This window comes from Epinephelus lanceolatus, chromosome 2, assembly GCF_041903045.1.
Source record: "Epinephelus lanceolatus isolate andai-2023 chromosome 2, ASM4190304v1, whole genome shotgun sequence".
In the NCBI taxonomy this organism is placed as follows: Eukaryota; Metazoa; Chordata; class Actinopteri; order Perciformes; family Serranidae; genus Epinephelus; species Epinephelus lanceolatus.
The window spans coordinates 35240763-35261599 of record NC_135735.1 but is presented as its reverse complement, the minus strand read 5'-3'; the positions used below and the strand labels follow the sequence as shown (position 1 = coordinate 35261599).

Below are 20837 nucleotides of genomic sequence, written 5' to 3'. Positions count from 1 at the left end.
TTCCATTAGACCCATGGCGTCATTCAACTAAGTCAAAAGTGTAATTAAAACAGTGTTCAAAAGTCACATACAGACTTTAATGTCGCGGAAAAGACGTGTGTTGGACATATAGTTCTGTGTCTGTGAATAACGGAGACTAACAAAGTTAACATTGCATTGCATTGCATTTTATTAAATGGTTTGTTCTTTTGTATGAAGATGAAAATAATGAAACATTAAATTAGAGGTATTGTTTTGGTACTTTTTGAAGTAAATTTTAATTTCACAGTTGGTGAGCAAAAGGATAATAGCGACAGAGATATGCATTACAGTTCTATTTTGATGTGAAAGAAGGAAATTAAAAATGTGCTTGATTATTTAACAAAAAGCTGTTATTTTATTTTTATTTTTGGCATGATTATGTGTTTACAAGGTTCGTGTGTGTGTGCTCATGTGTACCAGAATAATACTCGTGTATATGTGGGAGTAGAATTGGGATCTGTGCACAGAAGCAGATGTTTTCTCAGGGGGTGTGTGGCGCGCTCAGCAGTGTTTGGAAAAGGATGCACGCTGTGCTCACTGTAATTGGTGCATGTGTTAAAGCCAATCCTTGCTAAGGTCCCTTGTGCGGTTTGTTATCCTGCATGCCCACCTTCTTCCCAGTGGATTGGAATCCAGGTCGTTGCACTTCAGACATAGTGACTTGCCTATAGCGACTGAATGGAGTACAGGGAGACAAATTACACTCAAAGATACTGATTTTACCAAACCAGTTGCACCTTTTGAGCTCACTATCTATCTCTTCTGTTTACGTATATGATGATCACATTACTGTTTGACTTTTTTGGATCCCATGAGTTAAGTCATAGAAATGATCTCGTGAAGATTTCATGATTTATTTTTTTTTTCTCTAACAATCTATACATTCTTCTCAATGCCTTTGACTTTGACCTTCACAGTTGACTTGTGCTGTAGGTGACTCTTGAACAATGAGCATCTGTACAGTAATTGCCAGGAGAGTGCATTTAGGCTTTGTACATTGCTTTGTCACATTGATGTGTGGAAAATGCGACTGTTAATATGGAAATGTCCTCTCATAAAAAGTGTTGGCTATTTTGGGTTTTATAAAAGAACTGCAGTTTGCATCATCTGCTGTATCACAACAGATGATGCTGGATTGACAATGTCAATGTTATACACACTTGTACAGGTGAGTTTCAAGGTGAGACTATAAGCATTTTATAGGGCTGCCCCCATTAGTTGACCAAACGTTAGTCGACCAGAAAGGTCATTAGTCTGCAAGATTTCATTGGTCACTTAGTCGCAGAAAAAACTCCAAACAAAAAACAAACAAGCTTGAAACTATTAGGAGCTGTGCCTTGTCAAAATAAATCAAAACCTCTATGACTGGACCATGAGGGAATTTTAGTTTAAAGGACAGACAAAAGAAGAGGCCACGCTCAGCAGTCAGACAGGAGTCACGTTACAAACCAATCACAGCCAACAGATATCTTTCCCTTTTTCCGTAAACATTCAGTGTGATAAATACGGAACAGTTGATCGTTTTAGTGCAGGGCTACCCAGAGCTTTACATTTGTCCCACAGGCGATAGGCCTTCACACTTATAAATAGCGCCTGAAAGAAGATCAGCTCTGCACTCAGAATTTCAGGTAAATAGGCTATACAATGCTTGTTAAGGTTGCTTTGCAACCTCAGATGCAACCTGCTGCCACGCTCTTGAAAGATGGCACAAAAAAGGCACAAGAGTAGAGCTCAGCACCGGACTTCGTATTTTCCAGGCAGTTAAAGACGTGGCAGGTGTACAGCTCCTAATTTACTGGCCTGGTACCTGCGGTTATTACAAAGGCTAGTTAATAACATGTCGGACAGGAAATCCGTGTGGTCATGGGATCATTTTGAGAAGGTGAAGGACGAACCCAAGGTGATATGTAAACTCTGCAGGCAAACATTTGCCTATTATTCGTCAACTACAAACATGACGTATCATCTGAAACATGGAAGTAGCTATATGCCCATTAGCCACTTTGCTCACAGCGTCTTTAACAGGCGGCTTGCTCAGTGTGACGTGCACTTGTAGATAAAATCTAGGCCTATATTAATGAAGGTTCATTAGTATGGTTTTGTATTTCTCTAATGTAGCACAGTGTTAACAATGTTACTGATACCATTCTTTCTCAGATGTTCAGCTCAAACCATTGTGTTGCCCCACCCAGAATAAACGATTTAATAATGAAATTAATATTGTAAATATGCGGATGACTAGTTGACTAATGGCCCTAAATGACGACTATTGGTTGACGAGGAATATTCTTTGTTGGGGGCAGCCCTAGCATTTTAGCATTTAACTGACAGATCAGAAAGGGTAATGTTAGGGAAAACTTGTTACCAAAAACAGTCACTAACTTACATGAGCATAGTAATTAAAATTCTGATTCAGAAATAATGCTGTGCAGATTTCACAGATGTATTCACTTGGGAAAAAAGCAATCCATATTTGCACTTTTTTCCCCAAGTGTTTATATAAAGCCAAGGGGCACTATGGCTTTTTTGAGAACTGTGTTCAGATGTTAGCCTAGGTCCTTTTTTGTGTGTAATTTGGATTTTCCTTCTGTGTGCACATTTTTGTCTTCTGGGTGCCTTGATTTCCTCCTGCAATTCAAACAGCTGCACATTAGGTGAACTGAAGACTATAAATGACGCCCCAGACATGGAAATGAGAATATGACCGTGTTTTATGTGTTGGTCAGGCAATAGAGTGGTGATGTATCTATGATGGATGGATTGTTCTGGCAGTTGTTTGTAGAATTTTGCTACTGTTGATAACACGAGTAAGCTGCTGCCCTTAAAACAAACACAGAAGAACCATCCAATAAGAACGTTTCAGTAATGAGATTGTTATCAGTGACAATAAACATATCCACATACACATAACCAGGCAGACAATGAGCAGATGTACAGTAGATAAAGGCCTTGGAGTTATTGTGTTGGCTGCAGAGCTACAAATGAATATGGATATGGACAATGTGATGACAAACAAAGAGAGATTTGGAAAAAGAATGTGGCCGTAGTGTGAATATAAATGAACAAATCATAAAAGCATAATATTCTGTAGAGCATAACAGACAAAAACAGTTCTCGGTGTAAATGCACAACGATGGCATCTCATAAAAGTCTTCCTTCATGGTCTCTCCCAAAACTCACATTCACACGCCAATAGCTGGATTGTCACTGTGTGAATATACCACACTAAATGGCAAATTAATGTGAGTGAAACATTCACACAACAAAAGGATGAAACAATCATTACCAGAACTGCAGTCATGTACTGTATGATAGAAGCCAAACAATTTCTGTTTCCTCATATTGATTTGCCAGTGCTAATGATCAGCAAGAAATCTTTCATAACAGCTACAGATATTCCACAGGAGATTTATAAAATAATGCCCATATTCCTTATGTTTTTCACTGAGGCTGTGGCAGCTAGCTAGTCATGATGCTCCCTCTGTGCTTGTCAGATTACAGGCAGCCTAGACCCTGAAACCAGGAGACTATTTTTAGATGGCTAATAAGAATTCATTTAAGGCGGCACCTTCAGTTGAAACAATATGTTCAGTGAGCAACACTGTCAAGGCAGAAAAATGGGGCTGAAATGTGAGCAAAATGATTAATTACCTCCACGTCTCTGTTGACTATATAAATAATACGAGAACAATAAAAAAATGGGTCTGGTTCATCTTTTACTCATAACCACATGTGAAACATTAATGGCTCGCTGTGGTTTTCAATCATGTCACACTTGAGCTACAGCAACTGTAAGTGTCTATTGTATCAAATAAATATTTCAAGATTTGACATGATAAGGCCCTCTTCCTCTGTGTCGCTTCTCCGAGGCAGCTCTTTGATACCAGATTCCTCTTTGCTAAGAGACGTCATGATCTGTCTCTAACCCAAAAGCACTATCTAGATGCACTGCAGTTTCACACGCTGTGGCCAGCTGTCATATGTAGTCCAGTAAAACACGTCTGAAGCATACAATATTTATCGCAATATCCACAAAAGTGCTTCCATAGATACAACTGTTGCAAACTGCTCTCCTGCTTTCACAATAAGCTGACACCATTTAAAAAGACCTTATGATACACGGATCAAGAATTTCTTCTTTAGCTTATTGAACTCAGTGTTTCCTGTATATTGATTTATCTGTGGTGCAGTGCCACAGTAACAGCATTGACTTCAACTTATAGATTTCTATTTTTTTTTTTTTCAATTATTTAAAGGTATACTATGCAGGATAAAATAAAACAAGTTATACACTCATACAAAGTGTAGTGGTGTATTCATCTGCAGAAAACCTTATCCCTGTTGGTATTTTCTTCTTATTTTGCTATGTGGGGGCTGTTGTTGGGCACAGCGTGCAGGTTGGGACTTTATTAAAAGATACCAACCAGGTGCAAAAGTGTTAGCAGCACGCATCCAAGAGGAAGCTATGAAAATAGCGGACACAGTGCCGAAAAAATGCAAATATAGTGGGGCAAAATACCAAGCAGACAAAGCTGGGGTTGCTTTCTCTTTCGCTGGCAATACTGTTTATGAACAGTAGCTGGCAAATCCTGCATAGTACACCTTTGAAATCTAATAAAATGAATTAATTACAAAATAATAGGGCTGCACATTCAATTGAAATATTATCGAAATTGCAATATGGTCATAAATCATTTTTTCAGTCAAAATGAAATGCAAAAATGACCATTCCCACTAGAATCGCAGATCATATTACAGTCTCTATCAGAATAATTACAATATGATTTTTTTTGCATATCATGCAGCCATAGAAAACATGTACTATTTTGGCTGTGATGCAGCCATCTATGACTGCAGTCACCATTCTGTAGCCTCGCTCAATGTAGCCTTGCTTTGTAGGTTCTAGTGTTGTCACGGTACCAAAATTGGGACCCACGATACGATACCAGTGAAAGTATCACGGTTCTGAGTAGTATCACGATACCACAGCAAAAATTAGGCAGATGTGCCTTTTGTCATTTATAAAAAAAAGATAAATCACTTTTCTATAAAACATCAATGATATTTCAATGGAATAAATTACTTACTGACTTATTCATACTAGGGATAGACCGATATGGATTTTTTAGGGCTGATGCCGATACCGATTTTTTTCCATCACCCTTAGCCGATGACCAATTATGGACTGCCGATTTTCTTGAGCCGATATTTGGGGCCGATACTGCTTTTGCTCCCTCAATTTACATCAAAAAAATGACACAATGATAACAAATATTACAGGTCTCAAGTTTAAAATAAGAAACATTTATTGAACAGTAAAAAATACTAAAACAAGATGGAAAGTTGAGGTAGAACAGGTAGAATATTATTATTATTATACATTCAAATAAAAAAAAGAGTTCAGTGCTCTTAAATCTTCCAGTAATGTCTTTATAAAATAAACAAATATTTAAGCTGAAGCATAAATAAAACAACAACTACTGTACACAGTAGGATTTGCTGCATGTGTACTGCAGGGTCTTCCGGCAACACAGAGCTGCCCGTGGATGCCTGTCTGTAAATCATGCCAGGGAAAAATAAATCCGCGAACCAACGCGCGTATCGGCCGATGCCGATACAAGTAAAAAACTCAAATATCGGCCCGATATATCGGCCGGCCGATGTATCGGTCTATCCTTAATTCATACTTCAAAACAGCATCAATAAGTGATTAACATAGGGGGGATCAAAATAAAATAAATAAAAAAAAAAAAAAATCAACCAGCCACCCTCCTCCCCTGACAAGTTAAGAACAGTCTCTTAAGTGCGGTGAGGTTTGTGGGCCGTTACCTGCCACAGAGAGAGAAATGTGAACGCTCGTTTCTCTTGTGACACATCACATACCTGTGTGCCGCCACGGCTCGGCTGTTCAGGTACTTTTGGGCAGTCATGACACCAAGAAGAGGAAATTATTGGACCTGGAGCCGGGCTTCTCGGTCGCCGGTAAGCTGTAATCTTGCGGTGGCCATAGTGCTCTGCCGTATTCCTGTCTGTGACCCCCGTTCAACCCACAATCGGCAGGATTCGCCTTTCGTTTCTGCTGCTGATTGAAATCTGTACTCGCACAGTGTGCTCCTGAATGATTTCTTTTGCTTGCACAAAACTATTTTTGTCGCAAATGTGAGTATAATGCTCGCACCATAGAGCTCTGTGGAAAACAAATCACTGTAGCATATATAAACAAATCTAGCCTACAAGTAAAAATAAATAAATAATAATTTTCACTGCTTAAAAATACTCAATAGCTCAGCTAATACCTGAAATGTCACTGGAAAACAAACCACTGCAGCAGCATATTGAGTGCCAGGTAGCTAGGGCGCGCCGTTATTGGCCAGCGCGTGCCGTTATTGGACGGCGCATGGACACTCACCCTCTTGCAATCGGACTTTGAACTTATCCCACAGTAGTGGTATTGTGAGGTATTGTAGTACTACGGTACTCCAACATTGTGGTATCACATGTACCCTCGTGTTTTAGTACCGCGGTCTGCTGTTGGTATCAGTATACAGTGCAACACTAGTAGGTCCTTGAGTTAGCAAGTGGTGCTGTCTGTCAGATGTAAGGCAACAGATATTACTGAAATTAAATTTAACGTCACAGTCCTCTACAGTGATGTTGCAAAAACACCTGGGGCCTCATTTATAAAGCTTGCTTACGCACGAAACGGGGCTTGAAAGTGGCGTACGCCACTTCCCACGCAAAGATTGTGATTTATAAAAATAAACTTGGCGGGAGAATGTGTGCACCTGTAAGCAAACTCTGAGTCATGCGTGCGCACATTTTGGAGACACTGGGAAGTGGCGAAGCAGACGGCGGGGTGGAGAAGTGGAGTTAGATTTTTATTGATGTCTCACACAAATTTAATGTCACGCTATATCCATCTTAGATCCACGTTATCATTGACTACGTTTACATGCAGTCAATAACCCTTTCATAACCGGAATATTAGCAATAACCCGGTTGCGCACGGCCATGTAAACACCATGAAAAACCGGAATATGCTCATATTCTGGTTTTTAAAAACCCGAATATGACCCCTGGGTTACTCCTTTTCTAACCCGAATATTTGGTCATGTATACGCCTGTCGGAATATCCCCATTGAGCGGAACATTAATTTGAGTTCTGCGCATGTTCTATTCGCAAGGAATCTTGGTCTTTTGAGTGCAGGAACTACTTGTTGATAACATGGCGAAACGGAGGACACCACACTTTTGGAGTGAGGAGGAGACAAGTCACCTGGTAAATGTGGTGAAATATATGAATATCATGTCATTTGTAGACGGTAGAAAGTACCGGGACAGCGAAATATACAAGAAAGTGAGCGAAAAGTTACGCGAAGCAGGGTTTGTACGAACGCCAGACCAGATCAAGCACCGCTGGAAGACGCTGAAAAAGGCGTACTACAAGGCCAAGAGGCAAAACGCTACTAGCGGGTCCGACCCATCTACCTTCCCCCAGTTCGATATAATGGATGAGATTTTCAGGCAAAGACCCATTACTACTGCCCAAAACAGCGGGGTTGATGTCGGCTTTGAGGATGAACAAGAACAACCTGATGAAAGCGACCAAGGTAGGTCAGCTAACGTTAGCTAGCTCACCTTAGCTGAGTAAGTTAGCTAGCAAACTAACGTCAGTAATAAAAATTGTACACATTAGTTACCACAACTGCTGCCTCTGTCTGTTTTGTAACTGCCTGCCTAGTACATGCCTCATTGTTCAATCTGTTGCATGTTATGTGTTTAAGTATATGTTACAACATATATCTGGCCAGGGACTGTGAATGAAAACTAGCCTTTTCCGGCATGTTTACAGGTCACTTATTATGCACTGTACCTGACAAATAAACAAATAAGGAAAATAAACATCAAAGTAATATAAATGAATGTTAGGCAGTCTAAACGAGTGTCAAGCCCAAACCCGTGTCCCCCCCACTATTCTGACTTCTGATTTTTGCTACTTGGCAGAGGGTGATGTAGACCTTGGAGAGCCAGCCACCCCTGTGTCTACAGCAAGCAACGTAACAAGTGGAAGTGGCTCACTTGATCTTGAAGAAGATGATGATAACGAAGGTAAGCTGTTAGCTTTATAGGTAATACCTTGAGCAGATGTGATATACTTAAAGCAATACTCCATTTTGTAAGATTAATCCACTAAATATGTACTCACCCCTATGCTGATGTGATGATGGGTGAAGAGCTTCAGTTCACAAAACAGTCCTGGAGTTTTAGGAGAAAGAGCATAGCAGCCTCGCCCATTCACTGCCATTGTACTGGATGAGGCTGCTACTCTCTTTCTCCTCAAACGCCATGATTGTTTTGTGAACTGAAGATCTTCACCCATCATCACATCAGCATGAGGTGAGTACATATTTGGTGGATTAATCGATTACAAAGTGGAGTATCGCTTTAAGATTGAAATCACTGCCTGCTTACATATAAGGTGTGTGTGAACAATAACCTTCCCAACTATTCTAACACTATCCAACTTTTGAGATCCCTAAATTAAGCTTCTATGTTTTTGTTTTTTTTGCCCTGATGCAGAGAATGGAGCAAGTGGACTTTCTACACAGCCATCCAATGCCACTGCACCTCCTCAGTCTACACAGCCATCAAATTCCACTGCGGCTACTCCGGGTAAGATTTCAGCATCTTATTATTAAGGCATAACTGGTTAGAGCATAGTATTGTAACATTAAGTTCATCCTCTTCCTTGTGTAATGTCTGAAAATACTTTATAATCTGTTTCTTTAGTGGTCACTTTGATATAGTGATAAAAAAAGCTATATCATGTAGTATAGCTGATGGTGCAAGCTAAGGTCTGTCTTGTCTGCTCTAGGTGGGTCAAGTCGCAGGTCCAGGCCCCGTGGGACTACTTCACTTTCTCAACAACAACAGTTCATGGAGAGAATGCAGCACGCACAGAACCAATGGATTGAGCAGCAGAGGCAGTTGAGCCACGCTAGGGATGACGCACTCATGTCTCGACTGATCACTGAAACAAGCCGCTCAATGGGAATGTTAGTCTCCCAACTACTGACAGGGTTAGGTACCCTATTGCAGCAGCCATTTCAGCCCCAGCCTATGTTTACTCCGTCTCAGCCTCAGCCAATGTATACCCCGTACAACAACACTTACGACAACTATGGGCTTCCCCCTCCTCCCCATCGTAACCCATACCCAAACACACCTCAGTCTGAAGGTGAAGCTGACGATGGTGACCAAGGTTTGAGATTCTGCCAACTCCGGTAGTGCCCCACCTCCACATCGTATCCCATACCCAAACACCTCAGTCTGAAGTGATCGAGGTTTGCTAAAAAATGACCAAGTTTTGAGAAGGTTCGATCTACCTCATTTATGATTGTTGGGACACTAGTTTCACAGTTTTGTTGTTCTGCTGTTATTCCATAATGGCCGTTGCACTTCTCTTTACACTTGAAAGTATCTTTGTACATTTTTTTACACGTACACTTAAAAGTATTTTTGTAAAATGTTTACATGTTGCACCTTATTGTATTTTTTTTATTAGAAAACATTTTCTGAAGCACTTTGTTCCACACATTTGAAAATATTCTGCAACAAGTTGCTCCATATTTTTACTGCAACTACAAGTTGCCCCTTATTTGTACCTCATTGTAAAAACAAAACCAGAGTTATTTTTATGTGAAAATATTTTATTTGTATTACAAACTTTAAATAAAAGTTACTTGAAACTTTACATGTATTGAACTTCTATTAGAAATTGTAAACAAAACTTTGAGATACTCTCTTCTTCTCCTCTGTCTCTCATAAGTAGTGAGCAACAAACTTTGTGAAGCTAGTTTCATACACACTCCAGAACAGATAAACATTGGAAGACCCTCAAAAAAGCCTACTACAATGCCAAGTAACAAATCAGTAGCTTAGATCCATCTACTTTCCCTTCTCTCTCCCCCCTCATCTCTCCTCTCTCTCCCATCATCTCTCCTCTCCCCTCCTCTCTTCCCTCATCTCTCTTCCCCTCCTCTCTCTCTCTCTCCTCCTCCCTCTCTCTCCTCCTCTCCTATAAGCGCCTACGGAGTGGGACACGTGCAGCAAGGTAAACAGTTAGTGCCCGTCTGATGGCTGTGGCTGCACCAGTGGATGTTGTACTGGCCTGTGGCACAGGCTGTGGAAACTGCCTTCCCACAGATGCTGCATCCTCTGCCCATCTGGGATTCACATGCTCCTTCTCCATCTCACAAAAATTGTGCAAAGCACATGCAACCATGTATGGTGTAAATGTGAAATGAAAATCACTGCGCTTCAAGAGACAACGGAAACAAGATTTCAGTCTACCAAATGCTATCTCAATAGAAGTTCTAGCAGAACTCAAATACACATTGAAGGATTCCTCCTGTGGTGTCAGTCTTGGAGATTGCAGATAGCCCTTCATGAGCCAAGGCATCAGCGGGTAAGCAGGATCTCCGAGCAGGAAGAAATCCACATCCTGCCCCTCGATCTGCACAGCTCTCTAAAATGGGATATTGGGATATGAATTTTAAAACCTTATTGGAAATGTCAAGCTTCACCATTAGTGTCCTAAATCCTGTCAAAACACCTTGTCATTTCATGGCATGCATAAAAACTCTGGTTTAACAAGATTAATGTAAAATTAAGTAACATACCAGTAACATTTAGCAACCAGACAAGTTTTCAGATGCTGTCTACATGCATAGCCTACCTTTGGGAGGAGGTGGGCATTCCGGAACAGATCGGACTGCTTGAGGGCACTGGCGTCATGCGCAGAACCAGGCATTTTGCAGCTCACACTCCAGAAGCTGTGACAAAATGATCAGAGTCAATCAAAGTGTAATTAGGGCTGCTCAATTATGGCAAAAATCATAATCCCAATTCTTTCTGGTCAATATTGAGATCATGATTATTTAACATGATTAATCGTTGACTTTGGAAACATGATGTATGCATGTGATCTTTTTTTAACTGTCTTTTTAACAGTGGATTTCCTTGAACTTTAACTTGAACCTCAAAAACTTCCTCAAACCTTCTCAAGAACCCATAAAACCTCCTCCAGAACCTCTAAAGCTTTCTCCAGAAACCCTAAACCTGGAGCGTGGCGCAATAATCTTTTTATCTCAAATATCTTGTTTTCATAATTGTTGGAAGCCAAAATTGTAATTGAAAATGAAATTTTATTAATTGCCCAGCCCTACGTGTAATACATTCAATAGATGCAAGGGGTTCTATTATAGCTTACAGTGGTAGGAGTATGTCTCTCAGCAGCAATATGATACACCATTTACAGTCATTTACATCATCTTAAGCTTAAATACCTAAGCAAAGCATGGTAAAAGGCTTACCAGTATTTGTCATCACAGACTCCCTGGAGGACATAGGAGGGCCATCCCTTCCTATTTATGAAGTCCCTGTAGCCATCACTGGGAGGCAAACAAGGGATGTGACTCCCGTCCACACAGCCTATAAATAGAAAAAGTGTTTTAATACAGATTCAGGGTCAAGAAGACATACCTACATACATAGTACACAGTAGCCTACACACATAGTACAGTACACTGCACTCAAATTATCAAGACAAAAGATAAATTAAAGCAGCAGAAAATATAAATACCTATGATTTGAGGAATGGAGTGGTCCCGTTCAAACCTCCCTGCGATGGCACATGCCTCCTCCAAAGTGGGTGCTCTGATCAGCGTTTTGATAACAGAATCGACCATTCCGTGGCAGAATAAGTACACCATTTTCTTCACGGTGCTCTTGTGCACTCCGAACTGATTGGCTATCACACGGTACTCTGCACAGCTTGCTAGTTTATATAGCACCATAGCAACACGCATCCCTAGAGGCACCGGTGTGCGAACGGTGATTTCACAGGGCTCCATCACTCTCTCCATCATCTGGCAAAGTTTAGTAAAGGATCGACGCGACATACGGAAATTGTCACGCCAGTCGGCATCGGTGAACTCCATCATTACTACCCGTTCCCACCAGTCCTGACTGCGCACCTTCATCCAAAGTGTCCGGGGGGCTCTGGTGGAAACGGGTAGCATGGATATGGATGGCACAGCTCCGGCTCCATTTCCTATTTCTTCACGTTCTCGCCTTCCATTAATGAAGACAGAGAGACAGAATAGTGTCAAGTACTGGTGATGGGTCAGTACCAGCACCAAAGCGCAAACGACGAAAGCGACTGCTACCGGCCCTGGGCTGTTCATTATCCGCCGTGCTGCCCTCGTTGTTGTTTTTGGATACAGGAAGAAGAAGCTAAAATGACGCGCAGTGCGTCATGACGTTCTCCGTGCGTCGACACGTTGTCCGTGCGTCGCTGTTCTGATCGGGATATTCCAATTGATTACAATTACCATGTATACAGGAATAACCCTGTTTGCTCACGCATGTAAATGGGTTATTCCGAATGTTTCAGAAACCGGAATATTGACCTTAACCCGAATATTGACTGCATGTAAACGTAGTCACTGAAATTAAATCCAGCAGCCTTATTTTGCGCTTGGAGTGAGTGATAATTGTTTCATAAAAACGTTGTAAAATCCAACTCAAATCCTGAATTGAAATTCTTTCTAAATACGTATTTAATCCGCACTGCCTCTAACGTCTCATTGTCCACTCTGTGAGCGCAGGAGGGGGAGAGGACGGCGCAACTGCATGGAATATATTTATTTATTTAGCTAAATATTTCCAGTGCATTTATCATGTCTCAAAATACAGCCATTAAGCACAACTGTTACACTCATTTCATCAGCCCTACTTAGACATGTGCTGTTCATGACAAAACCGGCATGAAGAAACGTGTTTGCCTATTACACTTTCATCTTTGAATTGTATTTCAAATTACACTTTATATTTTGGGACAGGGATACCACTGGTTCATGCTGTAATTCAGGCCGGGTGTCTGATCAGACTAATTGCCATAAACATATAAATACTGTGGTGACCCTCGTGCGTAATTGCGCAAGATGGCACTGGCACATACTCCTTTTTGCCTCCAGCTTTAATGAATGTGATTCTTTATGTCGCACATCAATGTCAAACATCCTCAAATTTAAAAGCAACACATTAACTACATGTTGGTAAAGGAGTAGAAATATTTGGTCTACCTTTAGATCAGACCATTTTTTTTTTCTCTGTCACTGTCCGTGCAGTCCCACAGACACAGCTGACAGCATCAGCAGCGCTGATGTGTTGCCACTTTTCTCGCTTTGTTTTATTAGTGATCCCGCTGCTGTGGCCACCAAATAAAATCTTTCTTCAGTCCTCCACCTCCCGTTAAAGGGTCTCGAGCTCAGTCTCGGAGAAATTTCGTTTTTTGGTTCGTTTCTCACACCTGTCGCCGTGACTCACAACGAGAGAACACTCCCATGCCAGCTTATTTATATGCAGATTGCATTCATGAGGTGATTTGCATGACCATTTATGGTTGAACTAGGGTGTGTAGAGGGCGGAATATGAGGCGGATCTGGGTGCGCACAACTCCAGGAGGTCTGTGATTTACAAAGACAACATTGCGTGCAAGTGTGCATGCACACGGTTTTATAAATCAGATTTTTTTTTGGCGCACGCCATTTTCAGCTTTTGGGCGCACATCAACTTTTAGTATGAATCCTAAGCACTCTTTTATAAATGAGGCCCCTGGGGTTTCCACTGGTAATGTTCTCCTGTTAGTAATTGTAGTTAGTGGATGTTTAAAGTGGACCTACAGATGCGCATTCAAGCTGCCCTGGACTCATTCATATGAGTCAGCTGTTATTCTGTTTTGTCTCTGTTAGTAGAGTCTTCAGTCTGCCGTTTAGTTCATACAGGACACTTCCCTGACAATAATATATAGTAACATTCATTTATTCATTATCTGTATCCGCTTATCCTATTCGTGGTCATGGGGGGCTGACACTGGCTGAGAGGTGGGGTACATCCTGGACAGGCTAACACTATAGGGCAGCTACAAAGTCCTTTCTTGATGCCACCTTTACATTTTTACACAGAACAAAACCATGGTGTGCTTTTAGATAACTTGCTAGTATGCAAAATCAAAAGAGGTGTGATGGGCATGTCATGTAACACAGCAGTGTCAGCCTCTAGTGTGACATTTTACATACCTGTCAGCAGGCTTTTTCAACAATAACAATGGTAAAACATGGCAATAACAAACATTTACCGCTCCTATTATATGGCAGCTGATCTCATCGTCTGCTTGGAGAGTAAGAAGCTCCCAGACCTCATTGTTTTCCCAATTTGCGGAGACTGTGGCCACTGATATTCTTCTTTGAGTTAGCTGCTAACTGCTAGCAGCCATTTTTAGAAAATCTCCCGTGGTGGGTTGCACACATAACATGTCGTCAAAACATTACACCCATGCTGCCCAGGATCTCATCCTGCCGACTGTCCTATACAGAAGTCGTTTTGGCGCTGTTACTGCCTCTGATGGATGCTTAAAGCCAAGACAACTGTGTCTCCCCATTGCACGATTGTATCTTATATACAGCACAGTGAAGCGGCATAACAGCATGAAATTCCCGCCTTGAAGAGGCAGTGTAAATTGGGCTATAGAGTCAGACAAGCATTCAAGCTCACATTCACACCTATGAGCAATTTAGAGTCACTAATTAACCTAACCTAACCCAAGATGGAGAACCTGGAGAAAACATGCAGAGAACTTGAAAACTCCACACAGAAGGGCCCCAACCTTTCTGTTGTGAGGTGAAAGTCCTAACCACTGCACCATCATGCTGCCCTATACAATAACATATCTAACCAAATCAAAATTTCACTACGTTAGAAGAAAGCAACATTTTCATGATTGATATGAAATCTAGCTTTCAAGAGGAATGAAAATAATTTGAAAAGAGACAACAGCACAATGTACTATACTGTATCTTTTAATTTGTTTTAAAATTAGCCATTTTTATGCTGAAAAGCCCAAGTATCCAACCATAACTGTAATTGTTGTTTAATCTGCCCTGTGATTATCACTCCCTTTATATACAGTTATTGTGTGGGACTACAAAGAAATCAGAATCAGTAAAGGATGAATCAAATTAATTTTTAAGTGGCATCACTTACTTAATATTGCATTTGGATTGGGTTTATAATTTTTTCATGAAAATCTCTATTGAAAATTCAAGCCTTTTTTACTTTGAGGTAGGAATGGTACCAGATGGTGCTAGCATTCAGTGCACACCCCATTGTAAATGAAAGTTATGAGACCAGCAGTGTGTTTTTAAAATGACCATAAATATAAGCTCATGATAGGCAACTGTAAAACAGCCGGTGGGAAGTCGTGTTTAAAGCACAAAACATTTGTTGCTTTCATATGCCTCATCTCCTGCAGCATTCAAATGGCACAGTGAACCCTGCACAGTGAACACGCTGGACCACAATACTGGGTCAGGGAGCCAGTGCCCCTCATATTGTCGGTTAGCATGTTCCTGTATGGTAGTACACAAGGAGATTAGCCTGCTGAATTAATTATGTCTCCTTCCTTTTGACTTTATAATATTATTGTAAAAACGAGTCCTTGTTTGTAACGATAAATGGTTGTTGTTCCAAAATGACACATATGAGCATTTTCCTGGTCTGGCACCCATATTACTGGGACAAAGACAAGCCAGCAATACTGTGTAAAGGCCCTGAAAACATATTTTCATCATCAGCCTCCTACTATAATCGATGGGGCCCTACATGAACACAACAATTTGTGCCAAAGTTTGGACAGTTTTTAATGGTTCACATTACACATTTCTGTTTTTGTGTTTTTCTCTGTGCTCCTCTCGCTGGACAGAAGGGGATAAGGCTGTGTTGGGAAATTAATAAATGATAACTGTGGATTTTTTTTTTTTTTTTGTTAACAAACTTAAACTTTGGTTGTGGCTTTACTTAATTGGCCTAAAAGGTTCTGCACTAAGCTGGTTTAAATCTTATTTATCTGATCGTTTTCAGTTTGTTGACGTTCATAATGAATCATCCTTACGTACCAAAGTTTGTTTTGGAGTTCCGCAAGGTTCTGTGCTCGGACCAATCCTATTTACTCTATATATGCTTCCTTTAGGTAACATCATTAGAAATCACTCTATAAATTTCCATTGTTATGCGGATGATACTCAGTTGTATTTATCGATGAAGCCAGAAGAAAGTAATCAATTAACTAAACTCCATAACTGCCTTAAAGACATAAAAACTTGGATGAGCACCAATTTCCTGATGTTAAATTCAGACAAAACTGAAGTTATTGTTCTTGGCCCCAAACAATTCAAAGACTCTTTATCTGATGACATAGTTTCTCTAGATGGCATTGCTCTGGCCTCTAGCACTACCGCAAGAAACCTCGGAGTAATATTTGATCAAGATTTGTCTTTTAATTCTCATTTAAAACAAACCTCATGGACTGCATTTTTTCATCTGCGTAATATTGCGAAAATTAGGCCTATCCTGACCCGAAAAGATGCAGAAAAATTGGTCCACGCTTTTGTTACCTCTAGGCTGGATTACTGAAAGTCTCTATTATCAGGTAGCTCTAGTAAGTCCTTAAAAACTCTCCAGCTAATTCAGAATGCAGCAGCACGTGTACTAACAGGAACTAAGAAACGAGATCATATTTCTCCTGTTTTAGCTTCTCTGCACTGGCTCCCTGTAAAATCCAGAATTGAATTTAAAATCCTACTGTTAACTTATAAAGCTCTAAATGGTCAAGCTCCATCATATCTTAGTGAGCTCATAGTGCCATATTATCCCACCAGAACACTGCGCTCTGAGAACGCAGGGTTACTCGTGGTCCCTAAAGTCTCCAAAAGTAGATCAGGAGCTAGAGCCTTCAGCTATCAGGCTCCTCTCCTGTGGAATCATCTTCCTGTTACGGTCCGGGAGGCAGACACCGTCTCCACATTTAAGACTAGACTTAAGACTTTCCTCTTTGATAAAGCATATAGTTAGGGCTGGCTCAGGCTTGCCCTGTACCAGCCCCTAGTTAGGCTGACTTAGGCCTAGTCTGCCGGAGGACCCCCCCCCCCCCCCCCCCCCCCATAATATACAGGGGACCTTCTCTCCTTCTCTCTCTCTCTCACTCTCTCTCTCGTATTCTATTACTGCATCTTACTAACTCGGCCATTCTGGATGTCACTAACTCGGTTTCTTCTCCAGAGCCTTTGTGCTCCACTGTCTCTCAGATTAACTCATATCGCAGCGGTGCCTGGACAGCGTGACGTGTGTGGTTGTGCTGCTGCCGTGGTCCTGCCAGATGCCTCCTGCTGCTGCTGCCATCATTAGTCATTAGTCATACTTCTACTGTTATTATACACATATGACTATTGTCACACATGTATACTGCCAGATATTAATACATACTTTCAACAAATTGTACCACAGTAGCCAGAACTATAACTATAATATTATTACTTTCAATAATGTTGTTGTAAGCTACTGTTATTACCTGCATCTCTCTCTCTCTCTCTCTGTCTCTCTCTCTGTCTCATTGTGTCATGCGGATTACTGTTAATTTATTATGCTGATCTGTTCTGTACGACATCTATTGCACGTCTGTCCGTCCTGGAAGAGGGATCCCTCCTCAGTTGCTCTTCCTGAGGTTTCTACCGTTTTTTTTTTTTTTTTCCCCTGTTAAAGGGGTTTTTTTGGGGAGTTTTTCCTTATCCGCTGCGAGGGTCATAAGGACAGAGGGATGTCGTATGCTGTAAAGCCCTGTGAGGCAAATTGTGATTTGTGATATTGGGCTTTATAAATAAAATTGATTGATTGATTGATTTACTTGGTAACATATTATTCTAGAGAAAAATACTTTTTAGATTTTAGAAAGCTAATAAAACTAAGCATTGGTTAAGATTAGGAGAAGATCAGTGTCATGGTTAACAGAAATCAATGCTGACTGCCCACAGCACTTTAAATAAATGACCAATGCTGTGAAAAGAGTTTATTTTTGCCTGCGTTTTTAGAGTGTTGAAGTTAACAGAGTTGTCACTGTTGGCTATTTTAATATTAAAGGTGACAGGGGCCGAGGTGTCAGCAGCTGTTCAGTTCCAAGTTTAAAGCTTGTCATCATGTCAGTCTAATTGTCATGTGCAGCTTGAACAGCCAGTGCCAGATATAGCAGCAGGGCACAGACTACGAAAAGACGAAAATGCATTAATTGAATGAGGAAGATACAGTAAATGGTATACATATACAGAACCAGGTCACTAGTTGTCCGTTACTTTAATTACCATGGCAGCAGAAGACATCTCAGCAACTAAGTGTTGACCTGTTGAAGCTTCAGTGATGATGGCTGCACAACTTGTATAATTGACTTAAGATGCAATAGCACAAATGCACAATAGGAACAATAACTAATGTGATGCTTGCTTCAAGTCTGAGGCAATTATATTATCTACTAGGGTATACCAGAGTATTGCTGTAGAGACTAGAATGATACCTGCACAATGGATTTATAGCTCCCTCATAAAACAAGTTTTATTTTAGGGATTGTAAGAAAAAACTGATTCACCTAAACATTACATTGCAACATTCTTTTCATGATTTTTTTTAAATTGTTATTTTTAATGCCCGAATTGATATAATTCAAATGCAAAGGTGAAAAGAAGTTGCTGCTTTTATTGAGGTAATCTATAAGTAACTAAGTAATGGCATGTTAATTTCAAGAGAAACAGAGCCAAAGTGAGAAAGCAGAAAATGGTGGACAGTTCGACATGGATCGTCAGCTGTCAAATTGCAACTCAAATTCTGCCAGCCCAGCACAAACCCCCCATTGGATCAGCAAGTGTCTGTTGCCGCAGTTAAACAGGTTAGACCCAGCCGCTGTGAACCCCTTTGCTGTGGTTTGTGCTGGTTGAATTCGAGTTGCATTAGCTACTACTTAGTCGATCTCTACACTCTCTCCTAATGGCAGGGAGGGAGGCAGAAGGACTGCTGGGTAGCTAACTAGCTAGTGAGCTTATTCTTGCAGCATTTGAGGTCTGATAAACAGAGCTAGAGATCAGGGCAAGGTGCTGAGGGAATCAATGCCTTGCTTGCAGCTGAACAACGGAATAAGATCTTACTCATTTTAACTACGTTAAAAAAGAAAAAAATGAAGGTAGGTGGTGGTCAGTGTTGATATTATGGCAGCCACCACAAATAAATCATTGTATGGGAAACACTGGGGCTCGATGCCGACCTGCGGCCCTTTTGCTGTGTGTTTTCCCCCTCTCTCCTCCCTTCAAGCTTGATAAACTGTCCTGTCCATTTAAGCCAAAAGCCCAAAAAATAACCTTAAAAATAAAAGTTAAAAATAAGGCCATGCTTTTCTTTGCAGTATAAGTTGCTGTTTAAGTGAAAATCAGACAGACTGACTGACATGTGATGTACATTGCTTTTGGTAATATATCTTATGATAAGTGTGATAGCAAAATGCGAAACTTCTGGAATCACAATACACAGAAATTGCAATACATATCAAATTGGCACCCAAGTATTGTGACAGTATCGGATAGGGAAATATGCATATTGCCACAGCCCTACTTACTTTGAGACATTTTGAGCATTTTAAAGTTCTGCCTGTTGAAAAAAGTTGCCAAAAGGACTTGCTTCACAAAGGGGATTAAATTTCACTGCAGAGATTTCTTTGTATTTTTTTTTTTTCATTTCATTCATATTTGTCAGGAACACCTGCTGTGCTGGTTTTTGTAGATGTGGCGATAGCTGTTGTGCCCAGATGATCCCATCTGTGGTCTATAGCAATTATTTTATCTTGTTGGTCTCATTGTACTCCACTGTCCATCACCTGCTTTCAATTATATTACATATTCTGTGTTGCTGTGAGATTGTAACACACAGCAGCGCTCTCTGTAACCTGAGAGCTAGTTAGCTGTAAAAATGATGCTAATCAGTAGGATTCTGATGAACACCAAGCGGTAACAACTAGAAAAATAAGTCCCAGGTTAAAAATACACAGAAATGTCCTTAACATGTCATGGATGTTTGTAAATAAACAGAGCTGACTTCAGTTTTGCTACATATTACTGTTAGATTTCATAACAACAAACTCCCACCGTCCACAATTACTCTGTTTTAGATGATTTTATATCATTAGCATGTGAAAGATCAGTTTATTGGTGTGAAGATGGAGGCGGAATAGTAAGCCATGCAAATTGACATCACTATAATATATGCATGATTTAAAACAACAATATAATCTGATTAGTTTCACTGAAAGTCTTTGTTCTTATTGTAATGACAATCTGGTATGCTGAGGTTGAGTGCTAAAGCAGTTGGCATATATCACAAATAAGCAGCAGCTACAGAAAACATAATGGCAAAGATACAATAATAGTTACCACATCTCAGAGGCTTCAGTGCATTATGGTAATTCACTAATGAGATCAGTCCTAAAATGATTATAACACAGCTGTCGTGAATTATTTTCATCTGCCTTCCCGCTTTTTTAGAGGGGGGGAATCAAGACATGGCATGGTGCCACAACTTTACCTTGAAGTGCTTTAACACCGGTTGGATGGCTAGCTGTCATGCTTGGAACCAGCCTTCAGGAAATATAGCTGTGGAGAAAAAATATCTATGAGGGGTTGTGAGCAAGAGAGGGGTTGCCATGGTGATGCAGTGGCAGACGGGCCGGGAGGTGCTGGGAGTTGGTTTCTATGGGCCACAGGACGTCAGATGGGGTGTGGAGTAGCCGGGGCCATAATGAGCGTTGTGAAATGTGTTGATGGGTCTTGGTGCTATACCCGGGTCTAGGGATTTACAGAACCGCCGTCCCTTAAATCCCTTATATA

The 20837-nt window shown here is 40.7% G+C and overlaps 1 long non-coding RNA gene across 1 annotated transcript; it reads left to right on the top strand.

Annotated features, from left to right (window-relative positions):
* Window positions 1-7999: 7999 nt before the first annotated feature.
* Window positions 8000-9197, top strand: LOC144458583 (uncharacterized). Its single transcript, XR_013487955.1, has 3 exons — window positions 8000-8130; window positions 8602-8694; window positions 8897-9197. It is a non-coding gene; the product is annotated as an uncharacterized LOC144458583 (long non-coding RNA).
* Window positions 9198-20837: the final 11640 nt, after the last annotated feature.